At 40.4% G+C, this 13,806-nt stretch overlaps 1 protein-coding gene across 1 annotated transcript in view; it reads right to left on the bottom strand.

The window, feature by feature from the left end:
- Positions 1 to 13,806, bottom strand: part of PIK3AP1 (phosphoinositide-3-kinase adaptor protein 1) — a 153,063-nt gene that overhangs the window by 96,114 nt on the left and 43,143 nt on the right. The window lies entirely within an intron of this gene.

The following is a 13,806-nucleotide window of genomic DNA, read 5'->3' as shown; positions in this document are numbered from 1 at the left end:
CTGAAGATCCAGGTTTTGTTTGTTGCAGCTGACCCCCCAGGGGATGGCTAGAGGTTTTCCCCAGGAGCTGAAGATCCAGGTTTTGTTTGTTGTAACTGACACTCCAGTGGGTTTTTGGAGGCTGTGAATAGCCTGAGAGGAGATTACACATCTTTCTCCAGCAGCGCATCTATTGGATTTGAACAAATGGCCTTTCAGTTGACAGTACAACTTTATATCCTCTAAGCCACCATAGCTGAAGTTTTCTATTGAAGTGATTGATGAAAAACTACTAATTACTAAACTATTAATGATAAACTTCTCATTCTTACTCTCCAAAAAAATGTATATGAGTGTGTGTGTATGCATTTAATCGAGTAAGAGTAGGAAAAATATAAACAGGTGGAGATATATTATTAGAGCAAAGCAGTGTAATGAATTACTTAAAATGTCAATTCCAGTCATTGTCTTTATAACTCCCACGAATTAATTAGGTAAAAACAAACAAAATCAAACCACTGCGATAGTGAATTCTGACTCACAACAGTCTTCCATCGGGTTTCTGAGGCTGTAAATCTTTATGGATTTACCCATCTTTCTTCCATGTAGCAACCAGTGGATTTGAACCACTGACCTTCTGGTTAGCAGTGAAATAACCAGGTAGCACTGTGCAAATGTGAGGTGTTTGATGCCCACCAAGAGAAATGGACACCTTGTTAATAATATGAATAATGTGAATAAGGTGCATGGCAACTTTGTGGGGTGAAATAATGCATAAAAGGCTTGTGAATTGCTAAAATGGGTTTGCTAAGTTGTTATTGGGTACCATTGAGTCAGAAATGACCCATAGCTGATCCTCTGATAGGCTGTGGGAAGCAGCGAGTAATAAGTTAAATCACCACTGGGTCAAAACCACCAGCTGCTCAGTGTGAGAATGACGGGCAATCTCCTTCCTTGCAATGAACAGCATCTCAAAACCTGCTGGAGGGTCAATTATGTGTCAGTTCAGACTTGACAGCACATAACAACAACCGCAACATTAAAACTCAGCAGTTTAAATCCACCAGCCACTCCATAAGAGAGAGAAAGCAACCTGTTTCCAGAAACCGGACAGATGGTCATCATGAGTTGACTCCATGGCAGTGGGTCTGGGCCAGTTGTGGGCTTAAAATAAGCCATTCCGAAAGCAGGGAGTCTTACCACCATCAAGAAAGAAGAGCCAGGAGCTGAGTGCATTCCTTGGACATGGGATCCCTGTGCTGAGAACCTCCTCAGTCCAAGAGACAGAGAGTTTATTGTGGGGTTTTTTTTTAAATAAAATGTTTTATTTTAATGAAAGTTTACAGAAAAGCATAGCGTTTACCACCAAAGAGATGCTCTTAGAGGAAGCCTGGCATTAGAAGTAACAGAACCAGGCGACCAGTGTGAGGCAGCATGGTAGGCTTCCTTAAAGCTGAGGTAGAAGGCCTACTGATACAGAGACTGGGTAGGCTTCCAAAAAGCTGCGTGCCGTCAGGTAGAAGGCCTAATGATACAGAGACTGGGTTGCCTCTGGCATTTAGAGTAACACAACTAAAAGAGCTTTGTAACATTCACTCACTCTAGCAGGACAGATAGAGACCCTGAAAGCCAGAGAGAGAGGTCTGTCTGCAGGCAAAGCTGGAAAGAGGCTCTGCTGATGGAGGGTCAGGTAGGAGTTGATTCTGACTCAACAGCACACATTAATACTAAAGAACTGGGTTACTCATCACTCATTGGTTTTAAGTTGGCTCTGACTCATAGTGGCCCTGTATCAGTTTCTGAGGCTGTAAACTGCAATGGGAAGAGACTGTGCCTCATTCTGCAGTAGAGATACTAGTTGGTGGGTTCAAATCCCAAAAGACACACCATCTTTGGGTTAGCAGTGCAACTTGCTACTTACTGTACCTCTCGAGCTCCCCAAAGAATTGAGTACGTCATACTTCAGTGTAAGCATAAGAAATGCTAGAATGCAAGAGTGAGATAAACACCTGCTCATGAACTGGTTAGTACTGATTCTTAACTGTTCTACCTTAGATTAATGTCTTACCCTTAAGACTCAGTCTCCAGGTGCTTTTACAATTTTAGTGCTTTGAACTTTAGCTTTAAGAGCTCTGAAGTTGGTTTAAGGAATCCTGGTGGTGCAGTTGTTAAGCACACCGCTACTAACTAAATGGTTGAGATTCGAGGTGACCAGCCCTCTATAGAAGAAAGATGTGGCAGCTGCTTCCACAATAATTTACAGCCTTGGAGACAGCTGTGCTCTGCCTGACAGGATCACTATAAGTTGATATTGTCTCAGTGGCAAGAAGTTTTCGATCTTACAGTTTGTTTCCCCTCCCTATCTTGCTGGTTAAGAGCAAGTACTCAAAGAATAGAAATAGCGGTTGGAGGTGCTAAAAAGGTCACTCATCTCCGCTTCTAAATCTGATGCTTGAATCTTCTTTCCCGTAAATGTAAAAACTACTTAAACTCCAGTGAAACTGGCACATAGGAGTTCACCTTTGCAGGAGGTGTCGCTCTTCAAGGAAGAAACTGCAAAGCAGAAGAGCAGAATGTATTCTTTACGCCCTGTTCTTATTCACACAACCTTGTCCTTCAGACTCGTGTGATACCTGGGGAGGGCTGCTGTGCCCCTCATCATCCCTATTTTCCATTTTAGTAGATGCTTTTAGTAGATGCTTTTTACCCACTTCACCAACTGACACCAAGCCTTTTCCTATGGTTTCTAATCAAAACCTTAGAAGGGTTTTGCATAAACTGAAATTTACATTCAATCATCACCATAGCAACCATCCTACAGAATTAGATACAATTCCTCCTGCCTTGATAGGAATCTAACTTTAAAAATAAATAAATAAGTGACTTTCCTCTTCAGTTGCAAATCCAAGCTATTCAGAAAATAACCATTAAAAACCTATTTTGAAAAGCTACATTTAAACAGACTATTACAAGGTCTAAAAAAAAAAACCAACCCAGGCATTTGAAGTCATTTCTAGACACTTAGCCCGTTACACTTATTCCCTCATCTGGTAGCCTGATGTTGATGAAGTTTCAAGGATTGTGCTCAGAGCTAGGAACTGTTAATGTCAAAACAAGGTTTTACTCCTAAGAACTATGCTATGAAAGATGTTCCCAAGATAATGACCTTGAACTAGGGCAGGGAATGATGAGAATTTCAAAAGGGCATTTTGCATTATGTTTAAAAAATACATGAAACAAGTTTCTGTGGCTCTTCTGTGTGCAATGGGGGAAAATCCCTTGAAATTGATAGGATTCACCAATTAACTGAAGAGAAGCTATTCAACTGGTAATGTGGCTCCAGCTATGAATGTGGCTCAGGACTACAAGGGAAACATTCTAAGATAATGGAGAGCAAGCTAGGTAAAGGGGTACATTCCTGCTCAAACACACTGGTAATAGAGCCCGTTCCCACTCAAAGGGACCCTCCCCCAGATTTCTGAGGCTGTAAATTACAAGAGGAGAAGACTGCCCAGCTTTCTCCCTTAAAGCACTGGGTGAATTTGAAGCACCAGAGAGTCATGGACTTAGAATTAGTAGTGGAGACCCCATCACCAGAGTACCCTTATTCCCACCAAGGAGGTCTAGTTTTTTTCTTATCCCAGAAATGAAGCATTCTATGAGAGGCGCTATTTGTAGATGTTAGAAATGGATCTCAGACGTACAAAAAGTTGAGAAAGGCAACTTTCCAGAAATTACCAAAACAAACAAAAAACTACTTCGAAACAAGCTCCACTAACCAGCTCATCCTATAATCCTATACATGTCATCCCCTTGCTCCTTGAAGGCACAGGGACCGAGCAACGTGCTGCTGTTATCCATTTCCACTGAATCAATGCCAGCTCATGGAGACCCCACATGTGCAGAGAACTGCTCCACTGAGTTTTCAAGGTTGGACGCTTCTGGAAGCAGATTTCCAGGCCTGTCTTCCAAGGTTCCTCGGGGTAGGTTTGAAATATCAATCCTTTGGCAAGTAGTTGAGCACTTGTCAACACACACCACCTGGGGTCTAGTAACAGCCAGTTATTTATTTACCCTTACCTACTCATCAGACCCATATCCAAATGAGAGATGCTTGAAAACTGAACCCAATAAAGATGAGTGACACTTTGCCTATACTTGCTCCCAATATACTCTTGCCACTTAAAAGATCTGACTGAATTCCACCAAATAACCTGTTGGTTGCCACTGAGTCCGTTTTGCATGTGTTTAGAGTAGAATTCATCCATAAGGTTTTTATTGTTGTGACCTTGCAGAAAAGGACCATCAGCCTTTCTGCCAAGGTGCCTCCAGGTGGGCTCAAACCATTAACTTTGCCGCCAACAGTCATGTGCTTAACCTTTTGTGCTACTCAGCTGTTGTTATGTGTTACTGAGTAGACTGCAATTCATAGCAACCCTGGGAACAACAGGTCTAAACCTGGCCTTGTACTTCCCAGAGACATTCTAAATGACAGTTTTTCTTTTAGTGGAGCTCTGATGGTGTAGGCTATACAGATTTACACTGTTCACCAAAAGTCTGCAGGTCATTCATTGGTAGTTCATATCCATCAGTAGCTCCATGGGTGAAAGACAGGAAGTCTCCTCCTGTCGCCACTTACAGCTTCAGAAAGGTTGCTGGCAGGGAGCGGTTATGACTTGAAGCTGACTCCATGGCAGTTTTTGGGTTGCTGTTATGTGCCGAGTACCCTTAAGAGTAAGGAACTGTGAAAAGCCATGTCTTTCCGTTCCAATGTCATAGCTACTTAGGGAGAGTGGACAAGGAGCTGAACCCAGACAGAATGGGTACCTTCCAAATCACTGAAAATGCTAACAGCCAGCCAAACATATTTTATAAAGGCATGTTTTAAGAAGTATGAAAAGTGGAGATCATTTGAGTTGAGACAGCAGAATATTTACTACTGATAAATGTATTATGTTGATAATTAGCACAGAAACAACCTGGAAAAAAAGGTTGAAATCCTTTACTAAGAATCAGAGTCTAATCAAAACATTCCAATTTATGCACTGCAACCAACACCTGAGTTCCTGATCTTCACTTCTTCTGCAGTGTTTTCTTGTTTATTTTTTTAATTAGTAAGATCATCACAATCTCCCCAGTACCATCTCCTGGTAATGATGCAGATGTGTGGCTTTTGTGGTCAAAAGAAGCAAAGAATGTCGTCGTCTTGAGTATCTTAGGGTTGCAGACTTAGTGCTTTTGAAAAACATAAATAAATAAATATATCCACAAAAGCCACAAAACTCGGCTTGTGAGTTATTCATGTCTTGACTTTTCTTTCAGACTTTCTTAGATGATGAGCACTGAATCTAAAATGATCTGTGTGGTTTAGGGGTGGTCATTCTAGTAGCCCCCCAATTTGATATGCACCAACCTACCAGCTGGATGAACTGAAGCAGAGAGAGAGTACCCACCAGCTTTACTCCGTTCTGGGAATACACTGTTCAGATCCATGCAGAGGAGGAGAGGCAGCCAGGCTGTGGGGCTCAGCAAGAAAGGACATTGACCATCCTCATGTGTTACCAGCCCTGGGAGCACTCTGATAGCTGGAGTCACAGCAAATGATAGTTCTCATATCTCCTGCAAATGCCTGCATCTTTTCCTTGTCCTCATCTACACTGGAATCATTAGATCTGCCCACACATTCCAATGATAAATCTACTAAACGGCTTACTGACTCTTCATCAGCTACCATCAGGCTACTGGAACAACTCAGCTGGATGCTACACAGTCTTGTAGGCTCTCATTCTTTGAGTCACATGGATGTAAATATTGCCACTCAATGCAAACGGAAGAGTGCAAAAGCAGGAGAACGCTTGGTGTGTTCACCAAGAAGGCAGAGAAGCTGCAAGAGTGAGCACAAGCAAGCTCTCCAAATCCCGTATCTAAGAGAAGAGATCTTAGAACCCGAAAGGAACCCTTGGGGCTACAGTCTCAAAAGTACATTAGTGTATCAAGCCATTTCCTCCAAGTAAGATGCAAAATTTTCTAACAGTTTGAAATATATACAGTGTTGCATGCCTATAAATCAGTAAAGAGAAATTTTAAGAAGGTTGGATACACATCTGACTTTTTGAAACTTTGTGTGTACCACAGAACAAAATATGGAGCAGAGGAGTTGGTTAAGGTTAGAGGACAAATATGTTTTATGTAAGTATTTTTATAATATATACATAAAATGTGTCTAGAAAGATACATATCAATTGGTAATCAAGTTACCCACAAAGAGGAGAGAAAAAATTAGAGCATCTCATGCTGTGAGCTAAGGTCTACTGCTGCAACAGTGATGGCTTGCTCTGGACCCGACTTTGCTTATGGATGCAGATTCTCAAAGTTTCCAAGTTGAACCAAGGACTCTTCAGCAAAAAATATATTCTTGATGAGCAAATCAGAAATTGGCTTTTTAAAAGGCGAATATTAAGGCATGAGGACTGGCTTATATGCTTTCATGATTGTAGGTAACTAGTAAGATGATTGTAAGGTAGGGAAAACCCACAATATACATGAGCAAAATACAATGTAAATGAAAGACTGTATAAAATACAATGAATATACATGAAGCACAATGTATATGAATGATAAAAATATTAATAAAAAATTGGGGGATCTGATGAAAAGTTTATTCACTAAGGTCTTCTAATTGCTAGAATTTTTTCAGGAACAAGGATATGCTACCTTCCAGAAGAGCCGTGGGTGAGCATTAACATTACTGGTAAGTATATTCATTTTCTCCTGGACACAAGAGCCTACTATTTGGTCCTAAAAGCCTCCTGAGGTCCCAACTCTTCTCACTATTTCTTAGTTGTTGGAATTGATGGGAAACCTCATAAGCAGTTCCCTACTTCACCTCTGTCTTGCATGCGGACTTCGAGCTATAAAACAACCCAGTGGTAGATGGAATTTGGCCCAGGACTTAAGAACAATAAATGACATAGTTGAGCATCTACATCTTATGGTTCCTAACCTTTATACTATAATAGACAAAGTGCTAGTCAATAAACCTTTTCTTTTAAGAACTACCTTCCCTCTGTAACTTGATTTGTGCCACTATTAGAACCTCTACTTGGAATATTATTGCTTTTAATTTTTGACTCACGTACTTTTAACTTGTTAAATTTGTGTCTTCTAGGCTGCAAGAGTTCCATGATGCATCTTCAAGGATATGAACATGTATGGCTACGCACAATTGATAACAGTGCATCTAAATTCCAAAATCAAACTCCACAATAGTCTATGTGTTTCCTATTGCGAAAGAGGCCCTTTAGAGTAGTGAGAGAAGATCTTCACCCTGAAACCTATAGCATCCCTTTTCAGCAGGAAGTAGCTAAGAGAATACGCCATCCCCTTTTCCTTATGAATCAGGGTGAAATCTCTCTCAGGGAGGAGTGATAGGGAATGGCAAAGGACACACAGACAAAGGTGATTAATCAGAACTGGTTTTGACAAGCACTGTGGCAATGGGACAATGAAAACAGACTTTAAAAGAATATTCAACCTGAATCCTTCTGATCATATGGGGATTTTTTTAAAGTATTTCTTTGAGTTTATTATGTTTAATTTGTTTGTCTGTATATAAAGGATGCTCATCTATATGATAACCTAATTATGATAAAAACAAAAGGGGGGGAATATGGGAAGCCAATACTAAATATCTGTAATAAACTGAATGCTATTTAAATAAAATTTAATTAAAAAAAACCAAGGATATGCTACCTTTAAATATTTTAAAGACTTCAAAAATGAAAAAAATATTCCTATAAAATAGTATGGAAAAATTACTTCTGCAACAAGAAATGGTGAGAGCTTAAAATCAATGCAGTAGCCATTATCACAGGTACAATTCATTATAGTCCTGTGAGATGGGCACTTTTCACTGATAATGAAATAAAGCTTCACAGTGATGCAGTGAGCCCTGTGCCCAAACCCACTGTTGTTTCCCAGAGTCTGTACGCAAATCCTGACTGCCAAAGTCCACTTGCTGCCTTGGTCAGATGAATTTCTTCCTACCTAGAGCTCTTTCAGAAAGGGAAGAAGACTTGAAACCCTTCGCTGCAGAAGATCAAAGACTATAGCCTTCGATATGGATTACATCCAACATCAAGAGAACAAAAATCTTCACCACTGGACCGATAAAGCAACATCATGCCAGATGGAGAAAAGATCGAAATTGTTAATAATTTCATTTTACTCGGTTCTACAATCAATACCCATGGTAACAGCAGTCAAGAAATCCTGATATGTTGCATTGGGAAATCTGCTGTGAAGTACCTCTGCAAAGAGCTAAAGAGTGAGGATGTCAATTTAAAGGGTAAGGTATCCCTGATCCAAGCCATGGGCCTTATGATTGCTCCCTATGCATTTGAAAGTTGGGACAATGGATAAGGAGGGTAGAAGAAGGATCGATGTCTTTGAATTCTAATGTTGGAGAACAGGACTGAAGAGATTATGGACTGCCAGCTCTGTCTTAAAGAAAGTACACCTAGCGTGCTCTTTAAAGGGAAGGACAGTGAAACGTCATCTCCCTTACTTCAGGCATATTTTCAGGAGGAACCAGTCCTTGAGGAGAAACATCATGCTGGGAAGAAAGGTAGAGGGTCCGCAAAAGAGAGGACGACTCTCCACAAGGAGGATTTTTAGTGACTGCCACAATGGGCTGGAGCAGGACAGAGACGATGAGGATAGCACAGTAAAGGGCAAAGTTCACATTTGTTGGTCTCAGGGTAACTATGAGTTGCAGCCGACTCAGTGGTGCCTAACAACAATAACAACAGAGCTCTTTCATGGTCCCTTCTTTACATATGCCCAGTGTAGCAGCAAAAAAAGGAGAAGTTAGTTCTGACAACAAAGGACAGGCCCCCCAAGGACATCAACAGGAATGAAGTGTTTTTTCATTCCCTATAGGAAAACCCTCAACCAGGTGGATTGGCACGGTGACTGCAGCAATGGGCTCTTGTGTATCAGGAAGCATGAGGATGGCACAGGACAAAACAGGGCTCAGATCTTTTGTTCGTAGGCACCTAACAACAATAATAAAGTAGGTGAATTTCAAATGCTGCAAATGGGCCCTTAGCAGACACTGAGATGTGACATTTTTTGATGGCAGGGCCCATGTTTTCCACAAAACCTGTAATCTCTCTGCAGCATCTAATGCGTTGCCAAGCCCTCACTAAATTCAGTGAGTGGGTGTTTAATAAATACATGTATATTAATGGTAGGGCAGCAGGATCACCTAAAGTAAATGTAAAATTGCCTATGATTCCTTATTTAGACTATAGGTGTTCTGAAATAATTTTCCCCTCTGCCAATTCAAGACATTGGCTGTCAATGCATATTTGTGGCAGATAATGATGGTGACCCTAAGAAAAGAGTAATTTAAAGATTTCAAATCTATTCTAAAAATATTTCAGCTGAAAAATGATTATAGTATCTGTGTTTCAAGACTGACCAAACAGTATTTCTTAAATCTGTGTGCATCCACACTAAGAATGATAGAGAATTCTAACAAATAAAAACTCATGGCCTCTAATCCTGGAGAATGTACACTCCAGCTAAGGAGCCAAACTGAAATGAGGAAATAATTATGCAAATGGATGTTATCCATGGAGGTCCTGCAAATGAGTCCTACAGGAATCCAAAAACAAAGGCTATAGTGTGAAACTCTAGAGGAAAGGGACTCGACTATGCAGTAAAGAAGGAAGGAGAGCTGGGGGAGAAATAAGTGTTTCACTCCCAGTCTCTATCTAAGAACGTAATACCATTTCAATGTTCATATGAACAATCACAGTTTTTATGCTAGTCAGCTGGTGGGTGATCCCTCAGCCTCTTGGGACTGACCAGAACTATTTAATGTCTTCACCATCTCTACGAAATAGCAAAGATAACACTGCCCCAGGTTTCAGAAATCTTGTTGCATGAAGTACAACATCCATACAACATTCAGAATGCAAACAACAATTAAGTTGGTTCACAAACATTGGTAGCAAAAATAAACGGTTAGCAAGAATCCAAACATGGGCCAGTTCATGCAGTGAAGAATAAAACAGACCTGTTCTGCCTCTCCAATTGAAAGTGACTGCCTCAAAAGCTCCTATGTCCCTCTGGGCTTTGAAAACTGACCCTTTCATAACTATTCAATGCAAAATCTCAAACGCACTGCCATCAAGTCAATTGCAACTCTTAGAAACCCTTCATTTCCGAAGCTATAAATCATAATTGGAGGAGGCTGACTATCTCTCTCCCAAGGATCTGTGGATGGGTTTGAAACACCAGGGATTTACAGCCTTTGGGTTAGCAGTGCAACTCACTACAGGCTATGTCACCAGAGCTCCTTTTGTGTCTCTTGTCGTTAGGTGCCATCAAGTTGAGTATGACTTACAGCAATCCTATGAACAACAGATCTAAACCCTGTCCTATCCTGTCATCTTCATCAACTCTGACATACTTGAGTCAACTGATGCAGTGACTGTGTCAGTCCATCTTGTTGAGGGTCTTCCTCTCCTTTGCTGATCCTCTACTTTTATAAGCATGATATCCCTTTCCAAGAAATAGCCCTTCCTTACAAGAGCCAAAATTTTCTTTGATTTACATCTTCAGCATTAAGCCATGACAGGTGTCTGATAAATATGAATAAAGAGACAAACCTTTCTGTCCAAATTCAGGCTCTGAGTGAAGCTTCCCACACTTCCAAATGTCCACTCACATCTACTCCGGATTCAGTCATCAATATCTGAACATTCGGAAACCCTTACAAGGAATGCTCAACCTTCTCTAAAACGGGTTTCCTCAATAGACCACTATTTGTCCACATCATTCTTCTAGCTACTTACACTCAAAATCCTATTACTAGCTGTCTCCTCTTCCTCGTGTCCCATTCAGCTTCCTTTCTAAATCTATTTCACATATTGCTTGCTTTCCAATCCCACAGCCACCAATCCTTCAAGTCCTAACTTCCCTCACATCTGCATTAGAATTAAAGATTCTGTGCACCAATTCTTTCTGTAACTCAGGAAACCATGTAAACACTACAACAAACTTTCTTTGCATTCTAAGACTTTGTGATTTACCCTTTTCTTCCCTACACACACACTTTGGGTCTATCCTTCTCCTCTGACTCTATGCCTGTCTCTGTTTTATCTTAATGCCTAAGGCGAGAGAGGGGTCTGAATGGGGATTAGTTGGGAAGACAGGAGAAGGTGCTTTAATCACAGGGCTTGTTAGGAGTAAATCTGATAGGAAGAACAGTGGGAGTGAGGATAGACAGACTGGAGCAAACATTTGTACAGCAAGCACATTCCTTTCTCCTAGACTACATGCTTATGTATAAGGGGGATAGTGCAAAATTAGCGACAAACAATCCTCCTTCAAACACCCCGTGGTGTTTCCACTGTTGACGTACAACATCTTATATCAGAGTATTTACTTCTTTTGCCAACCAGCACTCCCTACCCACACCGGAGATGAGACCAGGCACAAACACTCAGACTGAGATCTTTCTGGTACACAAATACTGATAGCAAATGGGGGGGGGGGAGGTTTTGATAAGAATCAAAGGGCAAGGATAAGCTGTCAGAGAAATTTACCACTTGATGCTATCTCAATAAAATACTCATGAGCCTGTGGAAATTTACTATCTCATCAGAAAAACGTGTGTGTAATACAGGTTCCACTTCTCATTTAAGTAGGATAGATAAAAGTGTATCTCTGGAGCTCTGGTGGCCTCGTGGTAAGAAGCTACACTGCAATCTTGTGTGCATAGGCCCATGGTTCGAATCCACCAGCTGCTCTGAGGGAGAAGGGCAGGCAATCTCTGTGTGATGAACTGCCTCTGAAAACCTACTGGAGGGTCAACTATGGGTTGGTTCTGACTCAATGGTAAACAACAACCACCACCACCTCCAACTGACGTCTGAAAAAGAGCTTCTACATGAACTAGGGAAAGCCCACCTGACTGTTATTACTGAACATTTTAATCAAAGAGTCCATAAAAGAATTCTGATCAAAAGGGGAGAAATTCAGAACAGAATGTAAAATCTTCAAAGACATGAGAGTTTTTGCAGCCATTAAAGCTGGATGAACCACTGAAACTACGACATTGAGATAATATCTAAATCTTAAACCAAAAATATTTCCTACTCTTCTTAAAACCAATAGATTAGACTAACTAATAAAGAATATCAGCCTTGAGCATGTGGTTTTTAAAGGTCTATTATATGGATAAAAATGATAAGAACAACTTGACAAAAAAAAAAGAGAGAGAGAGAGAACAACTTGACAAATTCAATAAGAAAATTTGAGGGTAATGAGTTTATTTGATTTTAGGAAGAGTAACTCTGAAAAGAAGGAACAAAAATCATTGTACAATTGGAAGGAGATAATCACTGTCACCAGATTATATACACTGAAATTGTTTAATTGCTGTATATTCTACTGTGTAGTTTTTCGACAAAAAAGCATAAAATTTAAAAATTGCCAAGAAACAGGAGCTCTGGTAGCCTAGTGGCAAGAAATTGCACTGCAATCCTGAAGGCACGTGGTTCGAATCTACCAGATGCTCTGCTGGTGAGGGGCAATCTCCTCCTGTGCCAGCTGGATCTGTTTCAATGGTACACAACAACAAAACAAACAAACAAAACCAACCCAAAAACCAAAACAAAACAAAAAATGAACTAGGAAAAGCCCCTTAAAAACCAGTTGGAATTGAGTTGATTCCAATTCACAGTCATCCCATGTATGTCAGAGAAGAAATGTGACCCAATGGGTTGTTTAATTATATTGGTTTGCAGACAAAAGTCATAAATACTGTGTTTCATTCATATGCCTTGTGTTTCCACATCCCTTCATTCACATTGTGTTTCATACACTGTGTTTTATAACCATTTTGATCCATAGGGTTTGTAATAATGGATTCCTTGGAGGTAGATTGATTGGCTGGCCTTTCTTTCACAGTGCCTCTGGGTGGATTTAAATCTCCAATATTTCAGTTAACAACTGAGTGCCCTAACTGTTTGTATCAGGGACTTCTGTAAAGATCCTTTACTCAATCACTCACTGTAATTGAGTTGGTTCCCAAAAGCAACCCTCCATCAGTCTTTAGATCACAGTGGGAGTGGACTGCCCGTCCTTCTCTATCAAGGCAGCTTAGTGGACTCGAACCATTGGAAACACAGGCTTTTGGGTAGCAGCCCTATACCCCACGGATTACACCAACGGTGTTCCCATACAGGAAAGATCCTTTAGGTGGACTAAAACATGGTTACGTTAGCAGCTTGGATAAGGGCAGCTGTGGCCAGGGTTGCACCGAAACTTGTTAACTGTTAGTTTGGAGACAGCCATGCAAATGTCATTTTAGTTAAGTTGGCTGCATCAACCAACAAAAAGCCCTCTGAGTTAAGGATAGCTAGGCTTCTTAACCTGACATTGAAGGCTCTTCTCTCATTGACTAAAATGTACTTCTTTTTTTTAAGGGGCTGTAAAAAAATAATTGCTTTATTCAGCCTTATAGAATTAAGAAGATTTCTTTTCTTTTTTAATTAATGGAATGTTTCTTTTAGAAAATAAAAACTAAAAAGAAAGATGTCACTTAACATTGTCATATATCAATGCTAGATCACCGGGGGTAAAATAAGTTTGTCTATGTGATAGTATCAAGAAGAAATTCTAGTTCCAGTTCTCATGAGCTTCCTATGTTTTAGTAAGATTCTTCCTTCTCATCTGCTTTTCATCCTTTCCCATATCTCATGTTCAAAGGTTGGTATAGCCTTTACAACTTCATTAACTAGAGTAAATCCA

The sequence above is a fragment of the Elephantulus edwardii genome, unplaced genomic scaffold (assembly GCF_000299155.1).
Source record: "Elephantulus edwardii isolate Elephantulus edwardi_28Jun2011 unplaced genomic scaffold, EleEdw1.0 scaffold00006, whole genome shotgun sequence".
NCBI lineage: Eukaryota > Metazoa > Chordata > Mammalia > Macroscelidea > Macroscelididae > Elephantulus > Elephantulus edwardii.
Note: the sequence above shows the minus strand (reverse complement) of the source record. Positions and strands in the feature narration are given on the sequence as shown.